We start from the raw sequence: 27287 nt of genomic DNA, 5'->3' as shown, positions 1-27287 counted from the left end.
TGACTACTCTGTAAACAGATTAATACGGATGCAGGACATGGAAGCAGCTCTTGGTAACTTATTGGATATGGGGATTAAAATAGAGAGTCCAAGATAATTCTCCAGTTCTGGCCTTAATGTTTGGATGGTCATTGACTAAGATGAGAGCTACCCCAAAGCACAGATGCCTTTGAACATTAAACCCCTTCAGAGCAGAACAAAATCTCTATGATTTGTTTTAAAATCTAACATTAGATGGAGCTAAAATAATTTGTATAAAGCCTGGACATAATAGAAAGAACTGACCTCTAATAAAACCACAGGACATGTTGGTCCGCATTATTGCTGAGAGAATTAAATGTGCCCCCAGGAGACTCCACTGGGAGGGACACCTGGAAGCATATGCCTGGTTTCTTCTATGCTTTGACCCATCTATCTCTCCCTTTGCTGATTTTAATTTGTGTCCTTCTGCCGTGTTAAACAATAAACATGATATAACGCTTTTAATGAGTCTTGTGAATTTTTCTACTAACTTGTGGAACCTGAGAGTGATTTTGGGGACCTCTAACACAGAACCTCAGATGCAAAAATTTGGATGGAAAAGGCAGTTTGGAATAAACTGAAGCTGTCCTGAAAGACCTTGAATTGCATAGGGAAGCAACAGTTGTGTGAACTAACCCCTGGCAATGTGGTTTTCGGGAAGAGACGTCAGAGACAGCCAGACTTCAGTAAAGAGAACCTTGTTAGATACTGTCAGGAAATAACTGGCACAGCAGCAAACCTCTGAGGGGTGACCCTTGGATATATGTCTCTCAAGTCAAGAGACCCACACAATCCTCAGATCACTAGAGACTGTCCCAGCTGGAGACCTTCAGCTGAGGATTCTGACACTCTTCAGACAGGAAGAGACAGCCTCTACCCAGTGCCTGGGTCAAGTAGACCACATGTGTCACACAAGGCCCGCGGGCCAAATCCAGCCCACCAGGCCTTGCAATGTGGCCCGCACCGTGCTGTCATCACTGCACTCCGCTGTCAGTTTATGACATTGTCAGTTTATGACTGTTCAGTAAACCATTCGGCCCGCGATTTAGGCTGGATTTTAGATTTTGGCCCCTTCTCTGATTGAGTTCGACACCCCTAAAGTAGACAATGGAATGATTTGTTCCTACAAACTTCCACTCAAGACCCACAAAACAAAGTCCACATTTCCAGAGTCAATGAGAGTCATGGTTTAAATTGCATGTATTGTTCTTTGTTTTCTTAGCAAGTTAGTCTTTACTATTTGGTCATTTAAAAATCTGCTAACAGACACCTGTTAACCCTTAACTACCCCAAGGCCCTTCTTAGTACTGCTCTTTGCATTCGTAGTCACTCCTTGGTAAAAGTTTAATATAGGCTATAATTTGCTCATGATCTGGCTAAACTGTTGGCTTTATGCTCACTTTTCTCTGGTTGTCACTCATCTTTCTTCAGCACAAGTCCTCTGTAGTGATTCAGCTGGTTTCTTTAACCACTTGGTGGCATTTTAGATAGTAAACATCACAAAAGTTCAGAGAGCCCAAAACTAGGATCTGCTATATCACATTATACATAGGATGGAAGTTTCCTATTTCCACTGAAACACCACCTGAGAACCTTGTATAGGAATTGCCCTGTGTCACTGAGTCTTCCCAGAAGCAGATCTTGGAGATGGACTCTGAAGCATGTGGGCCATGGGCAGACCTCGCCAGGAAGGCTCCCTACTAAAGCTCAACTTCATGCTCTTACATTTCAGATCTACCTAATGATCTGTCTTCTATAAATCTCACTGACTAGTGCCAAGCCACTCTTGTCAGGTAATGCCAAAACCAGCTAATGCTATTCAACAACTTCACAGGGATATTTTGGCTGATTAGTGATCATCGGGAGGCTCCTAATAACTAGGATTGGAGTCTTGGCCAAAAAACCTACAGCTCATAAGCCAGATGGAGATATGTTATCTCAAAAAAACTGATGCCTGCCTTAAAATAGTCTCTGATATCACCCAGAATTTGTTTTGGCCCATCCATTTCCCCTCTTGGAAGAAGAGACTTTTAAATGACTAAAAAATATGAGACTTGATTTGACACCTCCAAATCTTAATCATTAAGGAGAATTCTGAACTATCTTCTTCTTTTAACCCTTTTATTTCAAGTCTGAAGTAAAGGTCTGGAAATTCCTATATTTTAGGCTTCACCCATCGATAGGGGAGCTGAACTAGGTTACAAAGGCCACAGAAGTCCTGACTCAGGAAGTTTATGAGATTGGGTGGACGGTGACTCAAATCACAGCAACCCAGATTTACTGGCTTTTCAGGGTGGAACATGGGCTGTCTTAAATTTCTATAGATCTGGGAAATGATCAGAGAACTGAGGAAAGTTGCAAATTTAACTAATATCTTCATATGCGGTTCTGGAAGCTCTTCTCATTAGAATCGGGATCTTTTCCCTTGGACATAGTTGGCTCCTCAGAGTGAGCACACTGATCACAACCCCTTTTTGGGTGTTTGCCATGCTCATACAAACACCCAAATACAGTGTGTGCTTGCTGTTCCGTCAAAAGACCGGAAAAATGATCAGCCCACGAAAGGCAGTGTGTCAGTTTCCTGTCACTGATGGTTAACAAATCACCACTGACACAACTTTATGCCACAGTTGACTAGGTCAGAAATCTGGGCTGGTTTGACTGATTTTCAAAAGGCCCAAATCAAAGTGTGGGCAGATTGTGGTCTGATTGGGAGGCTTTGGGAGGAATGCGCTTCCAAGTCCATTTAGGTTGTTGCCAAAATCCAGTTCTGTGCGGTTATAAGCCAGAGGGTCCATTTCCTTGCTGTCACCTAGGGACTGCACTTTCGTTTTAGTGCACAGCCATGCATCTCAGAGCCAGTGAAGGCACATTCAGTCCTCCTCGCACTCACTTGTTCCAACTTCCCCTCTGCTGCCTCCCTCCTGCTTTCAGCCTGAGAGAGTTCTCAGCTTTTTAGGGCCTTTGCTATTAGTCTGGGGCCCACCACATAATTCAGGGTAATCTCCCTATTTTAAGATCAGCAGCCTTAAACACATTTGCCACGTTCCCTTTGTCCTGTAATCTCACCTATTTGTTGGCCCAAGGAGTAGGGTGTGAACATCATTCCATCTGTCAGACTGGAAACCCTGATGCTTGTAGAGGTAGAAACAGCAACAATTAAAACTTGACACATGATCTGGGTTGATCACAGCCCCAGAAGGCAATGGCTTCTTCTCCAACTCAGCCTGGAGAATGGTCCCAAAGGGGCACCAATCAATGAGATTAATCCACACAGTCTCACCGTGTACAAACAAGTCTGCGCAGGCAAACGGTTTTCTTAGATGCACTACTGCCTCTCTTATGAGTAATAATGTGCTTACCTAAGTACTGATGGCTGACGGAACCAAGACCTTGTCATCACCTCTGTGACCTCAGGGTTCCAGCTTCCTTTCTAGAATGTTCAGAACTTGAGAACAGGGGAATATGGGTACAGGGGTGAGGGGAGCAGGGATGGTTAGACACTTCTGTTCATGGACTAATGACAACTCCCTAGAAAGGGAGAGCTTTCATTTCCTTAGTAGTCCATTACTGAGGAAATTGATCTGCTCCATCTTTCCTTAGTGACATTCTAGCCCCTGGTTTCAGGAGACATAGGCAGGTGCTTTGCTGGGCTGAGCATGAGGTGGGGTGCCATGTGGTCCTGCTTTTCGAGGCTATTCTGAGTGGGAAGGAAGTGAGCATGTGTCATGCTATAGCCTTTGTGGGGAGAGCCCTCGGCCAGCAGTGGCCCTGACACCCCTTTGGCACTCCTTGATTCCAGAATAAATGGCCCAGAAAGGAGGCCAGGGGCCTGGGGAAAGCACCATTCTATTCCTTATCTGTTACAAAGACATTTTTGAACCTCTGCTCCAGACATAGCTTTTCCAAGAGTGCTCATTGTTAAAATGTGGGAAATAATTCCTATCACACAGAATTTTAAGGATAAAACAAGATAATATATGTGGCAGGATCTCGTAAGCTTTGAAGAACCAATGTGCGACATTTTATTCCCCACAATGTATTCAGAAGCCGCTAGATTGGAGGGTGTGAATGAGACTGGGGAGTGAGTGAGCAATAAACTCAAGTGGCATTCAGAGGAAGGAAGTGTAAATGCAACCCAAACAGGTACCCAGGAAATGTAGGTCTCCCTCCCTCCTTCAGGGACAGAGAAAGTGTGCAGAGACTGGAGCTCAGCTGGGCTTGGAAGACAGGGCTGGCACTGGAAAGGCAGGAGGGAAGAAGGAGCCATTGCTGAGCAAGGGGATACATGAGAGCATCCCAGAGAGCACAGCTGAACTGTGTGTGTTCAGGGCATAGTGAGGAGCAGGGATGCAGTCTGAGTCCCAGAGATCAGCCAGGAGAAATCAGGCGGGGCCTGGTTTAGGAGATTGGTCTTCACGTGGCTGGTAACAGAGCTCCCTGAAAATTTGGGGAATAGGAATGACACTGCCAAAATGCTATTTTAGCCACCTGGCCATGGAGACTAAGATGAAATTGCAGGAGGGAGAGGTTACCTGTTAGGATCCCAGTTGCACAGTCCAGGAGTGGTGTGACAAGACTCAGATGATCACAGGAGGTCATGTTGGAAGGAAGGAGAGGCAGGCAGAGACAAAATTCCTTTTGTCTAGATCCAGTTTCCTCGGCCTGCATACCTGAGGGAATAATATTGCCTGATAGACCACCCTCCTGCAGACGTGTAAGTTCTGGTCACCACCTCAGCCCTGCATACCCCCCTCTGTGGAATGAGCTCATTGCATGGATTGTCACATCATCCCATGTCATCAGTTACATCTCTCTGCCCCACATCGACCCAACTTGGAAACGTGTCTATCTTTTTTGATTCATGATCTTTGAGTGCAAAGCAGACTTCGATGTGAGTTTGGAAGGGGGATGTGAAGGTGATTATTTGCATTATGGCAGCCCACACCTTCAAATTAAACAGCAGATAGTTCTCTTTTGAAGAGCTTGTTGGCTATCTGCTCCTCAGGCTTTTTTGAAGGCTTCTTGGCCTCTGGGTAGCATCGTCCTCACCCCTTGCTCCAGGCTGGGGTCCCTGGACCTTGAACTCTTCTCCCTCTGTTTGTTCCAAGCCAAATAGAAAGTCTCAGCCATACTTTATCCATATCCACCAGATGCTCAAAAACTGAGAGTGTGCATCTAACCAGACACACCCTCCTCAGAAATCTGTGGGGGTCATGCCTCAATGCCTTCTCCAGACCATGTAACAGTTCTTGGGCTATACTCTCTGCTTCTTCCAGACCCTTCCCTGCCAACCCCCCTCCTGATCGTCCTAGCTTGGCTGCCATTATCGTTCAGAATTGTTGGCTGACTAGATTCCTTGCAGCTGCTAATTATGAAAATGTTTTAGAAGTTCAAAACTTCTAGGTACACTTGGGAATTGGGCCTCTTGAATCTGTCCTTGCTCTTGGGCCCTGCATCTCTCTGCAGCATGCTTGCTGCTAGAAGGGACCGTGCCCTCCCATTGGCAGGCATGGTTCACCCAGATCAATTTACTGCAGGTCGATCAAAGCTTGGCTCCTCACCCCTGGCACCTAACATGCTCATGCCCTTGGCCATGGGCTTGGAATGTGAGTTCTCACCTCTGTGTCCTGGGCAGTGATTTCCCTGTGAGACATTGGCTTAGGCTCTGTGAGATCCTGGATCTTAATGGTCTGGCTTCCTTCCGAGGGCTCTTGCAACACAAGCCTACGTGTTTGTCTTGGATTTAAAATAGTCACTTACTGGATGAGCTCATCTAAACTCTGGCCCCCACCTACTGGAAGGCAAGCAGCCTCTACCATTCACCGAGGGTGCATAATTGTGGCAGAGCACAAGCCACTGGGTCTGAGGTCCTGTCCCTGCCTAAAGGACTCCAGGCCGATGGGCTGCAAATGAACATTTCTGGCTGCCTCAATGTAGGAGCTGGTGGCGGCTTTGCCATATGGGAGCTTAGATATTGCACAGTGGGGCCCGAGCTGAGTCTAACCTACAAACTGCAGGCAGGTCCGGCGTCCACACGTCACGGGGAACCCCTCTTTCCTCTTTCAGGGCTTGTGACTGCTGGAGAGAGGCCTGACGGAGAACAGGTCATGTGCTTGGTCTCGGACACACTGTGGAGAGAATGGAGGCCCCCCTCTCCCAGCCCTTCACTTTGTGGCTCTAAGTTCTGTAATGTGTTTGCCCAGACAGACTTGCTGCGCTGACTTATTTTCATGGGAAGACTTTGAAATAAAGCAAAGAAAGACGAATGGTGAGATGAAGAAAATCCCAGCTTCCATTTAACAGAGAGATGACTGGGAGGCCTGGGGCAGAGTTGGGGACATGGGAAGGGCTGGGACACTTGTCTTGGGGGCCTAAGCTTCTCCAGGCTGGCGCTGCTCCTATGCTGTGTGTGTCCTGGTCGCATTCCCTCCTGTTGTCTCCTTACCCTCCAGTTGGCCAGTGGGCCACCTGCAGCTCCTCCGACTTTACTGCACAGCAGACAGTGATGTCACAGGCTGTGCTTGTTTTTAATGGCTCCTTAAAATTCTGGTCCCATCCCAGCACTTATACAGCTATTTCTGCTGAGTGTTTAATCATTAGGTCCGAGCCGTGAGCTGGGCCATACTTAAGTAGCAGTCTGCTTGCTGGCTTTGTTCACGGGACATGGACCCCTGGGTGCCCCTGCAGCCTGTCCTGGTACCTGCCTCCCTTTACCTCCTAATCATTTCAATGGGGCAGATATATTCCACGAACCCACTATGTGCCATGGGCTGGCACTAAAAATATGCACCCTATTCTTTGTCTTAAGAATTAGGGTCAGAGCCAGGAATGAAGAAACATGGTTGTCACAGGACCTGACTGACAGGCCCGCCGACTCTGCCCTTATTGTCACAGCTTGAGACCTCACAGAGTGGCGCTGAGCAGGAACCTGGGCATGACTTTTAGCTGAGAAAATATATGTATGCACAAACACACATGCACATAACACACACACATGCATTATGTACTTTTTTTCCAATTGAAATGAATAGAACTGGGAAGAAAAGCCTATGGCTCAATGAATGATTGAGGGAATCACCCCTAGTGGGATGTCACATTAATTTATCACATGAGCTGGTTGTCACCTTCAAAAGCAGATACCTTGGTCTTTGGAGGCAGAAAGGTCAAGGTTCAAATCCAAGTTTTACCAATTACCAGCTGGGTCATGGGAAGGTTAATTATTTTACCGGGAGATGATCATTGTTATAAGCCCTATACACAGATCATTGTCTTGAATCCCCACAATAGGCTACCAGGTAGGTACCATAGCAGTGGCTTCACTAGGTGGTGAGTGGGGGTGGGAGGTGATAGATGTTAATGCTGAAATCACCAGCACGCCACCTGCAAGCCCAGGGTAAACACGGCCAGTGTCTGCACCACTAGGACAGGACACAGGGCAGGTAAACGTGGATGGTGTATAGAGGATGAGCTGCAGGAGTGCTTCCCCTGGGGCCTGGGGCTGGGGGCACCTTGGAAGTGAGGAGGGAGAGAAGGAGGAGGAAGAGGCTGTGCTCAGATGGGCTCTGAGGTCACAGAATAAGTTTGTCCGGCTCAGTGCCAGCTGGATGGTGGCCTGCTGAGTCAGCCTGCAAAATACCACCAGCTGGGGCCTTAAACAACAGGCATTGTGTCTTCACAGTCTGGGGGCCAAAAGTACAAGATCAAGGTGCAGGCAGGTTGATGAAATCTTTTCCTGGCTTGCAGACAGCTGCCTCCTCATTGCATCCTCCTGTGGACTTAACTCTGGGCACAGTGAGAACCTGTCCTCTTATGAGGACCCCAGACCTACTGGCTCACGGCCCCACCCTTAGGCCCTCCTTTAACCTTAATTACCTCGTAGGGGCCCTGTCTCCAAAGACACTCACGTTAGGGTTCTGGGGGCACAACATTCAGTCCATGCACCTGGTGGTGTCAGGACAGGTGAGCAGTCAGCACCCACTCACCTTTGCAGTCAGCGTACAGTAGTGGTTGAGTGCGGGACCTTGTGGCCAGGGGTCCTGGCTCTGCATCCCAGCTCTACCACTTACTCTCTGGATAGACATGGGCATGTTTCTTAAATTCTTTGTGCCTCAGTTTCCAAATCAGTGAAATGGAGATAGTGATATCCCAGCCTCAGAAACTGATTATGTGGATTACATGGAATAGCATGTTAATCCCTCACTGAAGAGCGAGTACCTTGTAACCTTTGTCAACAAACCCACACCCAGGGGAGGGGTGGTGATTTAGTCAGATCCCTTTTGACCAAGTGTTTGCCAGTTTAGGTTGCTGACTGGCCTAATTTGAGACTGTGTATATCTGGGAGGATACAGATTAATTTAAAGACATAGGCTCTTTTCTCAATAGCCTACAGTTTTCGTAGGGCAATTTATATCCAGGAAGCTATTAAAGAGGAACAAGAATATTGTTCAGCATCTAAGGCAATTTCCCCGATGTCATATCCAAGGTCTTTCTAACTCTGTGAGGCCAGCCGTGCTTGCATTTCCCTGGGAAGGGAGGTGAAGGGTGCACTTATAGTTACAGTTGAAGAAATCTTGGGTTAACACCCCCCATCAGCATCCTGTGACCCAAATCCTCCCTTTCAGGAGGTTTCTGAGTGGAGCTTTTCGCTTCCTGCCCTATTGTTTTGGTATTGACTTTTTCCTGTAGCTGCATAAGGACGGTTTGTTTCTCTGCAGATGCATCAGGGAAGATGCATCCCCATTCACTCTCTCAGTAAGGCCACAGAGCAGTGCTGCCCTGCTCACAGTTAAAATCCTCCTGGTGCACTTCTTCTCTTCCCAGCAGCTAAAACATGAGTGCCATCCACTCTGGGTGATGGTGCATCTTCACTCTTGCCAAACCCCCCCTCCCCTCCTGCTCCCCAACCTCAGAGCTTATTCCCCATTAGGTTTATTTATAATGAATTGCTTGTTGGAGAACTTGCTAAGCATTGTTACAAGATAGATGAGCAAGGCTGTCCTTACTCAGAACCTCATGGGGGACAAGACAGGCAGCAGCTACAGGCAAGAATGACAAGTCCAGTGACAGGTGCAGAAGGAGAATCTGAATGAGACCAGGTGTTTGAGGATGCCTTCCAGGCATGGCTGATGCTTAGGCTAAGTTTTAAAGCATGAGCGGTGGTTTAATAGCCAAGGAAAGAAGTGATGGCAGTGTGATCACAAATCTGGAGCTTGGAAGTACCAGAGCTTAGGATGACTGAGGTCAAGAGTGTAGAGAGGGAGGCCAGAGAGATGAGCCGAGATCAGCCTTTTATGACTCATGGTACAGAGGACATTATTATTCACAGAGGGGACAGCTCAGGGGTTTCCTTTGGTCCCAAAGTTAGGTAGAGGGATCCATCACATGCTACAGGACTGACGGAATCCACCCTTCCAGTGTCAAAGCTTAGGCCTTTATCTTCTAGACCTGTGGAAGCTCCAGCTCCATTCATAAGGCCTTTCACCTGGTTATTGAGGATTACCTCCCTTACTTAAAGTCAACTGACTATGGGCTTCTGTCAACTTTACGAAATGTCTTGCAGTAGCACCTAGGTTAGTGGTTGAGTGATTAACAGGAGACTGTCACTTAGCCAAGTATAATGCACACAACTGGCCATCATACCCACTAACATGTGAGCTCCCTGAATGTTCGGGCCATGATTCCACCTCTGAATTCACAGGCCTGGCGTCCGTGCAAGTAAGATTATGGAGTTTTATTTGAGTTTTACACCAAAAGCAATAGGAGCCATTGCAGGACCCTGAGTGGGAGTGGAGGGGCTGGAGCTGCTGCTTTCTCTGTTGAAGCCATGCTGGCAGTTCACTCCTCTCTGAGAAAGGGAGGAACCAAATCTGATGCCCCACCCCTCGGGGTGGATTGCTTCTGCTCCAGAGACAGTTCTCTTGAGTTCTTTCTAAAGGGTAGAGACTCCCTGGGGAATGTGTTTCAGACAGACTGCTAAATTTAGTCCTCTGCCTTTTTACAAAAGCAAACCAAAACATGATATTTTACCCTAAAATTATACCCATGCTTTTGAGGAGTGCAAGTCCCCCATGTGGTTGAGGCAGAGGGTCTCTCTCAAACATGACGTTGGGGCTCCTTTTGGGGGGACTGCTACCCTGGGGAGGACATAGTTAGATCACTCCCATGTGGCTGGATCGTGACTTGGACAAGGTGACCAGCGGGCATGCACATCTGGTGTGCAGAGAGGAAGCGAGAGCAGACGCCGGCCCCACTGGAGTCCTTGCCCTCTGTCCTCTCTCCTGGTCAATTTTGCCATGCTACAGCAGACACAAAGCAAGGACTGTTCTCATCTTGATCAGAAAACAACCACGTGCCTAATTTACTGCTATACATCAAAGCCCTCCTTAGCCTCCACTGCCCAGAGCCCCACTGAAACCCTGAGCCCCTGGCTGCATGGGATGGGGGTGCTACACAGAACTGGAGACCGTGTGCTTCTGCTGATCTTCCAAAGCAGGTTCTGCTCCCAGGACCAGCCAGGGCAAAGGGCCACCAGCAAATTAGAACATTGATGAACATGCTGATTTCTTTCTTTCTTTCTTTTTCTAAAATTTATTTTATTGATTTTTTTACAGAGAGTAAGAGAGAGGGATAGAGAGCTAGAAACATCGATGAGAGAGAATCATCGATCAGCTGCCTCTTGCACACCCCCTACTGGGGATGTGCCCGAAACCAAGGTACATGCCCTTGACCGGAATCGAACCTGGGACCCCTCAGTCTGCAGACTGACGCTCTATCCACTGAGCCAAACCGGTTTCGGCAGAACATGTTGATTTCTTCTTCCAATGCTCTGATCAATGAACTTGCAATCACATCATTATTATAATTATTTTTATCCTCACCCAAGGACATGTTTACTGATTTGAGAGACAGAGGGACACACACACACACACACACACACACACACACACACACAGAGAGAGAGAGAGAGAGAGAGAGAGAGAGAGAGAGAGAGAGAGAGAGCGCCGTCCTGTATATGTCCTAACTAGAATTGAACCTGCTATCTAGGTATATGACCTGACTGGGAATTGAACTCAACTTTTTGGTGCATGCGATGATGCTCCAACCAACTGATCCATCTGGCCATGACACATTATTATAATTCTTTAAAAAAATATATTTTATTGATTTTTACAGAGAGGAAGGGAGAGAGACAGAGCTAGAAACGTCTATGAGAGAGAAACATTGACCAGCTGCCTCTTGCACACCCCCTACTGGCGATGTGCCCACAACCAACATACATGCCCCTCACCGGAATCGAACCCGGGACCTTTCAGTCCGCAGACGGACCCTCTACCACTGAGCCAAACCGGTTTCTGCTATTATAATTCTTAAAAAGGTTTGGGGCTTTTCCTGCTGCTTCTGGAATTCCTTGAGGATGTTTGAAGTTTCCCCATTGGGTCTAAAGACACTAGACTGGAGCCTCACATGTGTGCTCTATAATCATACTGAATCTGAAAAGCAGAGACCACCTGGAAGCTGGGTAGTTCATTCCGCAGTCTCAGTCTACCCCAAACTGAGTTCAGTTCTAATCAGTTCGGCCAATATTTACTACCTCCTCCCATGCCATTCCCTGTGAAAAAAGAAAGATAAGTTGGATGTGGTTCGCTGGCCTCAAGGAACATTGCTAAACTGAGGAGCTAGATACAGACCATGATAACATAGATGACCCAGACAACACCAAAGACGTGCCCAGGGTGCCAAGTGAGCTGGGAGGAGAGTACTGAGCCCACTGGACTCTGGTGTGTCTGGATGTGCATGGGAAGGAAGAGACTAGAAACAAGGGCCCTTCCTTGTCTCTCACATCCTGGGAGGCTCTGGAGCTGCAGGTGGGGTGTCCAGATAAAGCAGCTGGGTCCTCCTAGAAGCCCCTCATCTCCAGAGCAGGGGAAGAAGGAAGAGCCAGTGTTTGCCTCTCTGCCCGCTCCCAGCCCGAGAACAAGGCGAGTCATAGCAATCAGCTCCCTTCACCTCCACCTGAAGCAGTGAGGGCTGCAGGCACCAAGAGCTGGTCCTACTGTCTGCTCACCGAGGCCCTGGATGCAGGGCTGCTCATGGTTCCCAGGCAGGAGGCAGCAGGATATGAAGGTAAAGCTTTATGGAGGGAACTGAGCTATTAGCAGTCAGCCCTGAGGTACTTAATGCAGCTCCTCACAGCTAAGCCGTAAGGAAATGGGGCTTCAGAGGATTTCCTGAAAATGTAAAGCTCCTTTTAAATAGCAAGGAGATTTCCTGACAGCGGGGAGGGGCTTCTCCAAGGCCATGTTTCCTTTGCGGGCATGGAGCCTCACTTTCGAGGCACCCACCTGGCCTCTGCACCCGGAGTCAGAGATCCTCTTTAAGGGGAGCCTTATCAGGTCGGTAAGCTCAGATTCTCAGCATCTCTGTGCATATGTGGGGATGAGAAGGAGCTGGAGCATGGACAGGGATGCTGAGGAAGTGCCATCAGTATGTGCTCCCATTCTAGAATGCATGCTCTCCTCATTCTAGAATGCATGCTCTCCTCATTCCAGAAGGCATACTCTCCTCTTTCTAGAATGCATACTCTCCTCTTTCTAGAATGCATACTCTCCTCTTTCTAGAATGCATACTCTCCTCTTTCTAGAATGCAGTGATGAGTTACAGGTCCTTATGGTGCTTTTACATACCCTTGACTCTCAGGGACCCGCCTGGTAGGTGGGGCAGATGTTTGGGTCTTATCTTCATTTTATTTTATTTTATTTATTTATTTATTTTTTTAAGATTTTTAAAAAAATATATTTTATTGATTTTGTACAGAGAGAGAGATAGAGCGTTAGAAACATTGATGAGAGAGAGTCATCGACCAGTTGCCTCTTGCACACCCCCCACTGGGGATATGCCCGCAACCAAGGTACATGCCCTTGACCGGAATCGAACCCGGGTCCCCTCAGTCCCCAAGCCGACGCTCTATCCATTGAGCTAAACCGGTTTCGGCTCTTATCTTCATTTTAAAGACAAAGAAACTAAGTCAGAAAATGGCAATCTATGGACAGAGAATGGGAGTGGGGATGAGAAGGTGTGGGTTCCAGTCACCAATGTAGAGCTGAGCCCCAGACCCGTCACCTGTGAAATGCACAACAGGATTAGGCAAGATCAGTGGCTTCCAGACCAGAGTTCAGGATGAGTGCCTCTGGGCCCTCCCAGGGGTGGGCGGGGCCAGGAAGCCACTCTCATCAGAGCACTCCACCTTTATTTGTTATGTTTTGGGATTCCCACATGAAATTTCATATGAGGATAGGGTTTCTCAGCTTACAAAATTCAAAAACTGCCCCCTTTCTAATTTCTGACTCTCTTGAGTCAGGCCTCCTCAGCCATGACCCAATGTCCTATCCACCCTCACTCTGGGATAGGTGGATGGCCAAGAAGGAAGCAGGCAGCTTCCCCTCCAGATGTGGGTGGTCTTTAACCAGAGCATCTGCTCTGCAGAGGTAGAGTGTGAACTGGGGCTACATCTGCTGGCTGACTCCATCCCTTTTTGCCATTAGGCTCCCTAATTATGTTTTATTTTCATATCTGGAAAATACATTTTGGACAACTAAAATACATTTAGTTGACATATTAGGATTCCCTGCCTGGGTTTTGTCAAGTTTGCTCCAGCCTTCATGACTGTTGGGACACCCAGTGAAGCAAATCTCTGAGGGCCTACAATAGGCAGAGTGGCTAGCTGAGCAGAGAGGGAATACAGGAGCCTCACTGATTCAATGGCAATGAGCCACCCCCAGAATGGAGGCCACATCTGACAACCAGCTGGGGTTTCCCATTCAGGTTGCCTTCCTTCAGCTCCCAGGGTCTCCTGCCTGAACCTCAAGGTAGGGAGGGTGCCAAGCAGGCATTGCAAACACCCGGAGCTTCTTCCAGATCCTCTGAGCCTGCGAGTCTGAGGGCCACTGAGAGCCCCACCTGGCAGTTGTCTTGGGGCTGGGGTCAGGCAGGGGCATTGGCTCTGTAGGAAGCAGTGCTGGTGACAGTGGTGGTGGCCTTGAGTTGGTGACTTGGATGTGGTGGTCGTGCTGTCAGGGTTAGTGACATAGCAGAGTTTGTGGGCCCAGTGTTGGCAGCAGCCCTTTAGTTTCTGGTGCCAACATTGATGGAACATCACCAACAGTTGTATGGTGACAGATGTGGCATCGCTGTCGTTTTGGTATTGACATCACCACAGTGAGCCAACTCCGAAGTTGAGGGAAATGGCACAGGTACACACACAGCTGTTTTCCTGGAATCCAGGAGACACCACCTGGTATGCAGGGATGGAGTGAGAAGGGAACCAGAATTTCCTTAGAAAGGAAGGGTGAGGAGTGGGAAAAGTCCCGATTTATGCCTGTGGTCATGCCTGTGGAACTCTGTGTGATGACAGACACGGGAAGGCTGGTGAAGAATTTGGCAAAAAGACTGATCTTCATGGGTCACATCTGAACGTGTGGGAAGCCACCCAAAGAACAATAAACAAGGAGGGATGTCTACAAAGACAGTCCTGAGGACAAGAGAGGAAGAGTGGGGTGGAGGTGTGCCAGTGAGGGGTCCGCTGAAGGATCAAGCTCCTTGAGTAATTTTCTTCCCTCGAGCAGGTGAAAAATGGTACTTAGCTACAGTTTTAAGTTTTTTCCATTCTCTGAGGTGATTCCATTTGGATTAGTTTCCTAGGGCAGCCCTAACAACCTGAGTGACTTAGAACAACAGAAATGTATTGTCTCACAGTTCTGGAAGCTGAAAGTTCAAAATTGGGGAGAGGGTAGGGCCTCACTCCCCTGGAAGTTGTCGGGGAGACCCCTTCCTCACCTGCCCCTGGCTTGTGGTGAGTGTTGGCACCCCAGGCTGTTCCTTGGCTTATAGCTGTCTTGAGTCAACCTGCGTCTGTTGTCACACAGAGTTCTGTTTCTGTGTCCAAATTTCTCTCTTCTTATAAGGACATTAGTCATTGGGCTGGAGACCACCCTACTTCAGTGTGACCTCGTTCTGATTACTTGATTGCATTTAGACCCTATTTCCAAATAAGGCCACATTCACAAGTAGCAGGGATTAGGCCTCGAATATCCCTTTCTGGTTCAGCCCACACCTTCATCGAATTCCCTTAGCCTTTTGGTAATGCTCACACAGCCTCAGGCTGTCCTGTGAGGGGAGGGACAGAACAGTGTGTGTGTCGCCTGCCCGCTGTGGAGAGAGAGGTGTCCTGTGTAAGCCTCCTCCAGGATGCTTAACTTCCTCATTTACCCCTTCTCTTCCCCCATTACATTTTAGAGGGAGATGACCTTGAAAGGTGTGTGTGTGTGCATGTGTGTCTGTCTTTTCCTACCTCTATCCCCCTAGAAATTATAAACCTGTTGGGCTTACAAGCCAGAACAGTGGCGGGCTCTTATGAGTATTCCGCATGCCCATGCTCAGGGCTGCCTTACTCAGTAAATATTTGTTGAACTAAGTAAAACTAGATTGAGTTGTAGGGGAAAAAATCATGGCTGTACTCCTTTGGCCTTGAAAAAAGAAAAGAAAGGAATTTGTTATTAGAACAGCAAGGGCTTGGGGCAGAGAGAGAATAATTCTGGATGAGGCCACCCAGACCCAAGGCTGGGCCTGAGGCATCAGAAACTCTTCAGGCTCATCATTATCTTTCCAAGGGTCCCATGGCTCCTTGTCAGGCACCTGCTCTGCCTTTGCAGAAATGTCTACCTTTTAAGAAAGTGGCATCCCTGAGATTTCCGGCAACCCAGTGTGGTGGAACATGTCTCTGTCCACTGGAGCTGGAGCATCCAACACCTCAGAGAATGGAAAAAACTTAAAAATGTAGCTAAGTACCATTTTTCACCTGCTCGAGGGAAGAAAATTGCTCAAGGAGTTGGATCCTTCATCGGACCCCCTCACTGGGGCACCTCCGCCCCACTCTTCCTCTCTCGTCCTCAGGACTGTGTCTTTGTAGATATCCCTCCTTGTTTATTGTTGTTTGGGTGGCTTCTCACACGTTCAGATGTGACCCATGAGGATCAGTCTTTCTGCCAAATTCTTCACCAACCCCAGCAATTCATTTCTTTAGGCTTAATTTGTTCATGGGAGAGTGACACCCCAGTGGGAGACCTCAGCAGGACAGTCACAGGGGGATGGTGGATTGGATGATGGTGGCTTTGGGCTGGACCCCCAGTGTCCATTGCAGACCACTTCATATTTCTCAGTTGTCTAAGGGACACACACACACACACACACACACACACACACACACACACGATCAGTAATGCTCAGAGACCCTGTGTTCTCTCAGCTAAGGGTGGCAAACTCTTGGCGTGGGATTTTCATGGAGTCCCATATGCAGTGCTGTCTCTTAGCTTGTCTGGAGCCCTGCGCCTCTCATCACGTAAGCTATTCATAAAACAAAAAATAGTGACAGATTTGGAATGTGAACTCTCTGGAGTGGAAGATACTTTAAAAGTCTGCCAGGGTTGTCGCCTATCCAGGTTGCATATTTCTTCCACTCTGCAGACCTATGAACTGCGCAGGTACCAGGGGTCTAGCAGGATTGAGAAGTGAGTGATTCTGTTATTGAACTTAGTGGCCTGGGAATGGAGAGAAATGAAAGGATTTGTTTTTCACATTTTAAAACCATAATTTTTCTTCTCATCTCCTCCTTGGGAATGGCGCCATGCTCATGTCACCAGTGACAGTCCCTGTGGCCCTGCAGCTGTTCTCACCCCATGGCACAGAACCTAGAACTGGAGGAGCCAAGGCTGGAGCCCACCTTCCTGAAGGCTGGGCAGACCCCCAGCGGCTGGCCGGCCAGGCCCCCTGTCACCCACCCACACTGAGCTAAGGAAGTCAACCTGTTCTCACCCCCACCCCGCAGCTCAGCTCTGTTCAAATATCTCATTTTCTCTCCTGGGCCTTCTGGCAAATCCTCTATTTATCTTGCTCATTCTCTGTCCCACCTGTTGACTGGGCTTTTCACTCCACCGCCCACCCCTTTCTGTGCCTGTACTTACTACATATGCAGTTACTCTTGATACCAGATAATTTGGTTTTTGATTGCAGGGCATTAGATGGATTTAAAGTTGTCAGTGTATTGCTTTCTAGATTGTAGGCAAACCTTCCCACTACCACCACCACCACTACCATCATTTAAGCACACTGAGCACGGTGCCTGCCTGAGGGAACCGTGGGCCCTGCCACTTCCCTGCTCACCCTCTAGGGGCGCCCTTGGCGTTGCTGGGCTGCAGCCTCACTCCATACACAGGTGGTTCACCCAGAGCACTGGCCAGACACAGACACCACTCATCTGCATCCCAACCAGCTTGGCCTCACAACCAGGGCTGCCCCACACCCAGCTTTGCTAAGCAGAATTCCGCCCCCGCGCCGGCCTCCTGTTGTTATTAAGCTTAAGATAGAGATCCTGGGTGACTCAGAAAAATAACAAAGGCTCATGGAACCTCTTCTGGGCTTCTTCTTAGAATTAAGAAAGTGCATGTGTGGGGAGGGGGTGGAGGTGGATGGGCGGTAGGATGGTTTGGGAGCAGTGAGCGGGGACCAGATTCCATGAACAGAAAGTCCTAAACACATTATAGCTATTTGAATGTGGATATATTTGGAGTCTTGTTTAGATCTCTATGTCCCTCAATATTCTCATCTATGAAATGGGGATGATAATGTGTAATTTAATAAGGTTATTAAGAACAATGAATGAGAATACATATAATATATATATACATATATATAATTTCCTTTGGCCTCTCTCCATATATACATGAACAACAGTACCTGGTACCTGGTAATTGCTAAATAAGTGTGGTTTATTACCCTGACTGCGATTGTGTAAGAAACACAACCCTAGAGACATATCCTTTGGGCTCCATAACTTACTTGATATGTAAATATAATGTAATGCTCTATTATTTTCATTTATTATTTATAATAAACTTATTATAATAATTATAAATAATTATATTATTATCTGTGATCAGTTAGATGTGACCTTCGCGCATACATACTTTCATTGGAAAATGTGGTAGAAAATTGCTTCCCTGCATCTTCCATGGGGTCGGATGTGATGGTCGGTGGGTGGTGCTATGCTCAGTAATCTGGCACATGCTTGGGCAGGCTCCAGGCAGGGAAGCTGGATGCTGCTCCTTTCACTCTGCACCCTCTATCCTTACACGGTGACTCCAGCACTGGCACCCTCTGGTACCCATCAGTGCTAGGGATCTACTAGTCCCAGTAACCAGTACTTTCCTATAGGGAGTGAGGAGAGACACTGTCATCAACAGTTTGCAACTACTGGTTGAAAACTAGCGGGTAGGGTTGAGCCAGATGACAGGTTGGCTCTGCCAGCTCAAACGTTCTGTGACCCTAAGGTTCCCAGGAACACAGGCAGGTCCATAGGACAGAGGCCAAGCCCCGTTCTCTCAGGACGTGGGACTCAATCATGACACTGAGGCCGTAATTCAGAAGGAAGTTGGCTGGCTGCTTGGGCGGATGTACATGGACACCAGAGAGAGCACATCATTCCAAGGACTGGATCGGTAGGCCTGGTGGTCAGCGAGTCCTTGCCATGCACTGATCCACGATGATGATGATCAGTAATTACCCATGCACAGGTCCAAGGTGACTAACAGGGATATGTGCACTACTGGAGGAGAAGTGACTCTTCCACCATGAGACCTTTGACTGGTGGGGGCCCTGGGGACACACTGTTAGGTTTCCCTGAGAGATCTCTGGTCACAGAGGGGACACTGGGTGCAACCAGCTATGTGAGGGTGGGCATGTTGCTTCCCTGCTCTGGACCTGGACACCCTCATCTGTAGAATGGGACAGGGTGGTTGAAAAGATTGGTTCTGAGGCTCTTTTAGCTCTGACACCCTACAAGTTCATTATTTCCTTTCTTCTGGATCCCTCTGGCTAGCAGCCCAGACTCAAGCTGGTCTTGGTATAGGATCTTTTTAGCTACTTTCTTCCAAGGCCTTTTCATTCATCTTCATTCTCCAATGCAGGATGAATGTTCACTCTTAGCTACTTAGGAAACCCTTGTCCTCCATTTTTCTTTTTCAGCATTTAAATAAATGGAATCTAGTATGTTAAGTGCTTAGCACAATGCCTAGCTCATAAAATGCATTTATACATATAATATGTAATCCATATTCTATATAATAGTATATGTTCTCCTAATACATGTTTTACTTTAACTTTTCCCTGTGGCCTAAATATCTGTGTCATTTAAAATACATTTTATTTTTTGAAACTCAGGGCCACCTAGCTTGCTCTTTGCAATAGAAAGGTTTCTTTCGAAAGCAGCTCATTCATTCAAGTTCCCAGCGCAGTGGACCCAATCCCTTTGAGGGGCTCAGCACCGTGTTAGATACTGACAAGGCAAAGCTCTGTCTGCAGACTGATGAGGCCCCAGGAACATGGTTTCTGGAGAGGCAGCTCTGGCTCAGTCGGATGCAAGGGGGGAGTTTGGATGTGGATACAGGAGGGGGTGATGCCTATGAGGCCCCAAAACTCAAAATCTTGGACCCGTTGAGTTAACACTTTCCAGAAATGTTATTCCAAGTGAGGAAATACTATAACCCATCTCAGACGGGGCTCGAGTTGATTCCCTGAATCTGAGTTACCCTCAAATTTGCACTGAAAATGTGATCTGAAGCCCCACTTACCCGCGTTAATAGTGAGGAGAGCAGCACAGTTTTGAAGACTTTTTCTGAGGCTCCTTCCTCCCCAGATGCCCAGACCCATCCCCACAGCCTCACCTCTGATCCTCAGCACACACTTAAGAGGTGCAGAGCCTATAGTAGAAATTATTGTTCTCATTTTCTTCCAAGGCCTTCCAAAGGGCAAACTAATCTCAAGAGGCTACAAACAGATGGTGACGGGGACGGCGACTGACCTTGGGGAGAGAGGCAGGTCCTGGGCTAGACCAGGATTAGAAGCTGTGCTCTGTAAGCTGCCTGTGTGTGGCTTACAGAGGTCTTACAGACTAACTCCTGGACGGGGCAGGCAGACCATGACATTAACCAGCCTGGACCCAACAACCTTGATGGTTCCCTTCAGGGGCCCCACAGGCAGTGCATCATCGTCTTTGTACTTGTTCTAATTCCACAAGCTTTTCTACTTACTAGTATTAGTAGAAAATGCTTCCACTCTGACACGTTGAAACAGGGAGGGGTAGGCAGCCAAGAGCGCGTCACTTGTGTCTCATAATGTTGAGCCTTTTATCTCCTCCATCTCTAAGCCTTGGCATCTTATCCCACCAGCCTCTGTAGAGAGGAGGGTGAGGGAGAGGGTGAGAGAAGTTTAAATAGCACCGAGAAATAGCCTGAGAGGGCCTTGCTTCTTCAGGAAAGAAGAGGACAAAATTCAAAAAAGAAGAGAGGAGAAGAATAACTCTTTACTTAAGAGCAATAGAAAAGGCAAAGAAAAGAGATGCTGGGAAGGAATATTAAAGACCTTATAGGAAAACCAGACATGAAGCCAAAAGTGCCAATGGGAGCTGGCAACACCCTTCTGAAGATTGGAAAAATGTTCTTTTGGCCACTCTGGTGCCTCTGGCTAAATCTGTTCCATATTTGTGATTTGTGGCACTCAAGCTAAACTAGTGGCCGACCCAGGCTTGAAAGGGTAATAACTTCCAAGGCTGGTTCAGATTGCTCTTGCCAGAGGGGCTCAGAAGACAGACGTCCTGTGGCTGAAGGATTAGCAGGGGTCCCCACGTGCCAGCCTCCGGAAGGAGGAAACCAGGAGAGAGAAAGGGTGAGAGGCAGGAGAACAGGTAAAGGCAGGGCCCACTCTCACAGCCTTTCCTTCATTCACTTTTTATTCATGGAGGATTGAATGAGTTTCCCCGCATGTCAATCACTGTTTCAGGCACCATCATCTCCGTTAATCTTCACTGTAGCCCTACATTATAAGTAGTATTATTTTCTCTATTTTACAGATGAAAAATCAGGTGCTCAGTGTACAGTTCTTAAGGTATAAAGGGAAGGTTTAGATTATGTTCTGCCTGATTCAGAACCTTACTGCCAGCAATAAAACACACTACAAAGGAGCTGGAAATGACAAGGAGGTAAAATATGCTCAGAAATGGCAACATTTATTGAACAGTTGTGGGCCATACGACTCGGGCAGGGCCCCCATCTTCCTGGGGTGAAGTGGGTGATGGGATACTAAGCCAACAGAAGGATGGGCATGCCAGCTGGTGTGAAGGAGTAGCCTTCTGAGGGGAGGCCTGGGAGCAGGGAGGGGTAGGATCAGATGTGTGCAGACAGAAGAGACCCACAATCAGCAGCAGCTGCTGAGTTTCTGCGTGTTTCCAACACTACTCTTGAAACTCTCATCCATTATTTCATTTGATTGATGTACCACCACGGAGAGGGTGTCATTATACACCTGCCCCCCACCTTTTTTTTAAATGAAGGGATTGACCACAGGCAGCAAAATCTCAGGCATATGCTGAAGCATTTTCTTCATTGATACTGTTCCTAGGGCAATGGAAACTAAAGAGAAAATAAACAAATGGGACTACATCAAAATAAAAAGCTTCTATATAGCAAAAGAAATGATCAACAAAACAACAAGAAAGCCAACTGTATGGGAGAACATATTTTCCAATGTTATCATTGATAAGGGTTTAATCTCCAACATTAACTGGGAACTCATACAACTTAACAAAAGGAAGATAAACAACCCAATAAAAAAATGGGCAATGTACCTAAATATATACTTTTCAAAAGAAGACAGAAGGAAGGCCCAGAGACATATGAAAACATGCTCAAAGTCACTAATCATCTAAGAGATGCAAATCAAAACAACAATGCAGTACCATCTCACACCTGTCAGAATAGTTATCATCAACAAATCAACAAATGACAAGTGATGGTGAGGAACCCTCGTGCACTGCTGGTGGGAATGCAGACTGGTGCAGCCACTGTGGAGAACAGTATGAAGTTTTCTCAAAAAACTAAAAATGGAACTCCCATTTGACCCAGTGATCCCACTTCTAGGAACATATCCCAAGACACTAGAAACACCAATTAGAAATGATATATGCACCCCTTATGTTCATAGCAGCACAATTCACCATAACTAAGATTTGGAAACAACCTAAGTGCTCATCAGCAGATGAGTGGATTAAAAAACCGTGGCACATCTACACAGTGGAATACTACACTGTGATAAAAAATGAGTTCTTACCATTTGCATCAGCATGGATGGAACGAGAGAGCATTATGCTAAGTGAAACAAGCCAGTCAGAGAAAGATAAATATCACATGATCTCACTCATTTATGGAATATAATGAACAATATAAACTGATGAACAAAAACAGATCCAGAGACAGAAGCATCGACCAGACCATCAAACCTCAGAAAGAAGGTAGGGGAAGGTGGGGGTAAGGTGGAGAGATCAACCAAAGGACTTGTATGAATGCATATAAGCCTAACCAATGGACACAGACAACAGTGGGTGAGGGCATGAGTGGGTGGGAGGATGGAGAAGTAATGGGGGGGGGGATAAGGAAAAATAAAAATAAAATAAAATGAGGGGATTGAGATGTGGAGAGATAAGTGCCTAGCCAGAGGCCACATATCTTAAGTGGCTTAGGAGAAGTTTAAACCTTATCTGTTCGATCACAGGTCTAGGCTCTTCTCTTCTGAAACCGCAGAGGCTTCTGGAGTCAGCCTCACAGAGGCCCATCAAAATTCAGCCTCGAGGGAGCCAGGGGCAGGTGCTGAACCCAGAAATAATACTTATTTGTAAAGCCAGAACCAGCAAAGTCAAGGGCAAGAGAGATTTTTAAAAAATGTATATATTCCAGGATGTTTGTGGGTAATAGCATGTGGACGGAGCACTCCCTGCAGTAGGTGTTGCTCCAGTGCTTTCCATGAACAAACTCACACCTGCACAGCCTCTCCATGACAACAGTACAATTATCTCCCCAACTCAACTTGCACATGAGAAAGCCCAAGAGAAGGGTACCTTTTCCAATCAGACAGAGCACACACACACCAGAGCAAACTCAGACCCAGGTCCCCTGGGAATGTGCGTGTACTCTTAACTGTGCCCACTGCAGAGAAGGTAGGGATCAAAGACAGGGTGGGGAGGGCTAGGCCACCAGAGGAGGAGTGGTGGCAGCTGTGGCCAAGTCAGGCTGAGAAATGGTGGAGGACCACAGAATGGGACAAAGCTGGATGCCTCTGGCCCCTCACCTGGCTGTGCAGCTGACTGGTACGAGCATCAGGGACAGCAGCTGGAGAAGAGGCAGCCCGCTCTCTCCCACAGTGGAGTGGGGCTTGATGGGGCGGGGGGGAGGGAGGGGAGAGAAGTAGGGGCAAGGATTGGAAATTTGTAATATGACCAACACAAAAGATGATGAAACATAGAAGAAATCTGGAGACCGAAGGAATGCATACAGGGCTTCAAGAACAAAGGAAGAGTAAGAGGTTTGTGAAGAAGGAAGTCCATGCCCATGGTAGTTAGGGAATGGCGAGCAGGTCGGGGAAGTGGGCAAGAGTGAGGGCTGGGGTAGTTTTGACCCCAGGCTGCCCACTACAATGTGGCCTTGGAGCACGAGAGGCAGCTATCCTGGGTCCCCACCCTGCCCTTGTCTATGCGGAAGAAGAGAGGCTGCCTCCATCCCATCTCCTCCTTTGCTGTACTGAGGGGAGACATCTGCTTTGCTCTTGCTAATTTAGTGTGGGAAGCCTGGCCCGTGCTCTGGTGTAGATAACGATGCCTGCCAGCTGGCAGGCAGGCTGGGGAGCCAGGGGCCCAGCCGCATCCCTCCCTGCCTGGCATTCCATCACTCGGCAGCCGGCACCCCGGGAAGGCTGCAGCTGCCCTGTCACCCTGTACGCCCACGTGGAGGCAGTGGGAGGAGGGCAGGGCTCCTGCCTCACATAGGCTTGGGCTGCAGCCTCCAGACCAGCCTGCTTTAGCCACACCAGAGCCAAGGGAGGAGTGGGGTTTGAAGTACAGGGTATGCTGGGGATGGCAAGAACAGATTTGTTGAGAATGGCCATGGTCCTGGAGATGCCGTTCTTCCCCACGTGGGCACAAGCAGGACAGCAGAGCCCCATGGTGCCAGTGGTTACAGGTTCAGGACAGAGCATCCCTCCGCACAGATAACCGCACAGGCCTCAGAACAAATGCTTGCTTTGGGATCTATGCTCACCAGGCATTGCTGCCTTTCACTTCCCTGGGCGTTTTCTCTGCACTCCCTAGGAAGGGAGCTTCAGCTGCACCCTAGGGACTGACAGGGAAATTTTATCTTTTCATCTTGTTTATCTTTCTTCGCTGCATGGGAATGGCATCTTTACTCACCTCCCACTCCTGAGGCTGTCCCCTTCCCCAAGCACTTCCCTGTTCTAAGTGCCCCTCACCAAACTGAAGGTTTGAATTCCTAGGAGGAATTTGAATTTTTCCAGACACCTTAGAAAAACCAGGGGCCGGAGATGGCCAGCTTCCAAGGAGTAGACTGTGACAGAAGGGCTTTGTCTCTAAGAGTAGACCAGACGCTGAGAAACCAATAACTGATCTCAGTGCCAATATCACCTTCAGCTAACACATTATTCGAGTTGTTGTTATAAACCTGTGGATAGCTATTGGATACCAAGTACTTTAGCCACAAGGATGGAAAAAGAAGTATAGCCTTAGCCGGTTTGGCTCAGTGGATAGAGCATCAGCCTGTGGACCAAAGGGTCCCAGGTTTGATTATGGTCAAGGACACGAATCTCTGTTGGGCTGCAGGTTCCTCCCCAGTCCAGGCCCGGGTCAGGGCACATGCAGGAGGCAACCAATCTATGTGTTTCTCTCACATTGATATTTCTCTCTGTCTTGCCTTTTCTCTTCCACTCTCTCTAAAAATCAACAGAAAAATATCCTCCAGTGAGGATTTAAAACAAAAACAAACAAACAAATAAATAAATAAAACAGAAAAAAAAAGTATAAAATTTGATCCAGAGACCAAGGAAATAGACTTAGGATTCTGTCCTCAGTTTTCCTAGATTTCTCTCCCATTGAATCATGGTCTCTGTCCAGCAACCATCATGTTCATGCAGATGGCTCCAGATTGACATAACCAATCCTGGGTTTCTAACCACTGCCTAGACATGATATATACTTACACCCTCCTCAAACTCAACATGTCCACCACCAAATTCATCCATCAACCTAACCTTCCCTCACTCTCCCAAACCTACCCATTTTCCAAATTTTGACATCTTTCTGCCTAAAATGATCCTTCATACTCCCACTATTCTTCAAGATAACTCAGATCACTTGTTTACTATGTACAAAATGACTAGGTGCCATGGAGCACATCATGGTTGGGCTAAGCTCCGTCTTCCGGATGCCCATACTGATTTCAGAGAAGAAGGGAGAGGAAGAGAAAAAGAAACACCAGTGATGAGAATCATTGATTGGCTGCCTCCTGCATGCCCCCTACTGAGATTGAGCTCGCAACCCGGGCATGTGCCCTGGCCAGGACTTGAACTGTGTTCTCCTGGTTCATAGTTCAATGCTCAGTCGCTAAGGACACTGGCTGGACTGAACCCCCATACTTTAAGGTCCAGATGAAAATCCATGTGAAGACTTCCCGAGTGAAGTCTCCCCTAATCCCTTCCAGGCAAAGTGCCTCCCCTCCCTCTGGGCTTCCATAGCACTTACTCTGAATCTCTCTTTAGCCCCTTTTTGCTCTCTTCCCCCCTTTAAATACAAGCCTGTAATGTCTTTGTACCTCTGAAATGTCCCTACTTCCAAATACATTTAGTAATGTCCCAGAAACAGTTCTGTCATTCTGAATTTCTCATTTGTGGAGTGTTGACTGGTGCCTTCTTGTATCTTTCTTATCTAACAGAAATGGGGAATGCTTCTCCACTCATGCTGCCTTGGCTTTGGTGCCACACTCCCCAGGATGTCCCCCGTCCTCAATGATCAGGTTGGTTGACTTGTCTATGTGTAATTACACTGTATTTGCTCATGACTGGGCACTTACCCCTAAACTGAATGTCTTTCTTGCACCTCCTCCCCCTTTGAAGAAAAGACCATGAGGTCAGGGACCACGTTTTGTTAACCTTCCCCATCCCATCTATGTCCTGCTCAATCCACCTTTGGTTCAAAGAAAGCCCAAAAAAAGTAAGCCACATTTGGTAAGGAACTCAGAATTCTGAATAAAATGTCAACAACTCACAGAGTGCATTTTGCAGCAATTCAGTTTGTCTGTTGCTGGCTCCATTCTAGACTATAGTAAGCACGAGGCAACAATCTGCTTTGGGTATAGAAATTGAGTGATGTGTTTTTTGAGCTGATGTTAAAGTCCAATCATTTCCAGCTTCATGAGATTTACAGCCAGTTTTGTATGTGTGAAACTAGCCAGATCACCAAGGGAATTTGTTTTCTCATCAATAATAGCAATTTCCACAGCTTAGCACCTATAGTTGTAAATAATTTACTTTAAAAACTCAGCCATATTTAAATTTATTATAACCATCTAGACACTTCATCATGCACAAAAATAATAGCTGCAGAGCTATCTTCTGTTTATTTCTGATGCTGCCACTTCTGATGTGTACATTTATTATATATAGTGATTAACAATGTCAGCTCCAGGGTCAGAGGGCCTGTGTTACAACCCCACCCACCCCACTATTCACTAGCTGTGAAATTGTAGGAAAATCATGCCATCCCCTCTGTGCCTCAGTTTCCTGGTCTATAAAGCAGTAGTGTTGGCGTTTGCATTACAGTGTTATGGACTGAATGAACTAATCCATTTAAGACCTTAGACAGTGCCTGGCACCTGATAAATACTCTGTGAAAAACATAGCTGTTAGGATTTGCTATGGGTGAAGCCAACATAAGAAAAATGTTTGTCTCTATGCCATTCCCAGCCCTCAGCGTTCCTATTCAGTAGGGAGGGGGCAGCATTATCCACATTTTACAAACAGCGCAATTGAAGCCAGATGTCCAGGCAGCGAGCAGCAGTCTGAAACTTGAAGATGTAGATGTAAGTACAAGGACTCTTTCCAGGAAGCTGTGAAGCTATGCAGTTAAAATGAGTGCGAGGCATCCCAGAGGAACCTGTGACCCCCAATGTCCCTTCTCTGCCACGGTTCTCCATGGATGCTCAGCAAAGTCACTTCCCTCTCCATCTCTGAAATGACCTCAGGCTGTGGCTTCCCAGATATTTCTCTCACCAGTTTTTAAAAAGCCATATTAGGGTGTTAGATGAGGTGCTGACGAGATCCCC

This window comes from Pipistrellus hanaki, assembly GCF_964339955.1.
Source record: "Pipistrellus hanaki genome assembly, chromosome: 18".
In the NCBI taxonomy this organism is placed as follows: Eukaryota; Metazoa; Chordata; class Mammalia; order Chiroptera; family Vespertilionidae; genus Pipistrellus; species Pipistrellus hanaki.
The sequence above is the reverse complement of the archived record's forward strand: the minus strand, read 5'-3'. Positions refer to the sequence as shown.